The following is a 1057-nucleotide window of genomic DNA, read 5'->3' as shown; positions in this document are numbered from 1 at the left end:
TTTATGATTTTGGAGGTTAATCATTCAAAGCGTCTGAAAATACTGTTTCAAGAGTTAGCACACATATGCATAACCTAGATGCAAATTCTGTAACTCTGAAATAGAAGGCGGGGAGAAATGGGTCTGGTGTTCATTTTTCATGTGTTAAATATAATTTCTTGTAATGACCATTGTCATTAATGGTGAAGGCCCTGACAAATGTTGAACACATGGAAATTCTAATGTGAGAGGATGAGGGCAGAGGTAGTATGTTTTGTTTCGGGTCCAGAGGAGAAGGGCAAGGATACAAGAATAAGCTACTTGCACCACTGACCAGTGATGACAGATCACTTCTAGGCCCTTTGACTAGAAAACATTCCAAGGGACGTTGTGATGGGGTGAGGTCACTGCTATCAAGACCAGTCACATTTTGAAAATGAACACTGGCTTCCATACAAGTTCTGAACCAGAGGTCAGCAACTTTTCGCAAGTGGGGAACCCATTGCTGATCCCTGATTTCTGGAATGTAGGGGGTCAGGAGACCTCAGTGGCTCCCAAAGGAGGTTGGGGCCCATTGTTGCCCGTGTAGTGAATGATCACACTCACTCTTTTCATCAGTTAGAGAAAATTTGAGCAAGTAAACTCACTTTTAAAATGCAAATACATCATTTTTACCCTCAGACTTAAATCTATCAACAATGTGTGAAATAGATAAACAGATGCTTTGGAGATAGCTGGAGGTCTGAATAGGAGAAACAAGTGATTTTTGGAACAAGGGCAATTCCAGAAAGGTTTAGATGGTAAGGAGAAGGGTGCAAGAATGGCGATTCCTGGCCATATTCTTTCAGATGTTCATGAAATCCTGTTGTAGTCATTAAAATTAATCATTTCATGAGCCTTCTTTCAGGAATCATGGCAAAGTTAGTAGATACTACACTGATGCTCTCTCAATTTAAATTTAAATCTTTATTTAGTCTAAATAATCCTTTATTTCAAAGTGTAACACAGTGCAGGGGCTCTTCATGGGGGGATTTATTGGCTTCCAAAGCCTTCTGTTGAGAATTAAATTAATTTTATT

This window comes from Dasypus novemcinctus, chromosome 11 (genome assembly GCF_030445035.2).
Source record: "Dasypus novemcinctus isolate mDasNov1 chromosome 11, mDasNov1.1.hap2, whole genome shotgun sequence".
Lineage (NCBI taxonomy): Eukaryota > Metazoa > Chordata > Mammalia > Cingulata > Dasypodidae > Dasypus > Dasypus novemcinctus.
This window is presented reverse-complemented; position numbering follows the sequence as displayed.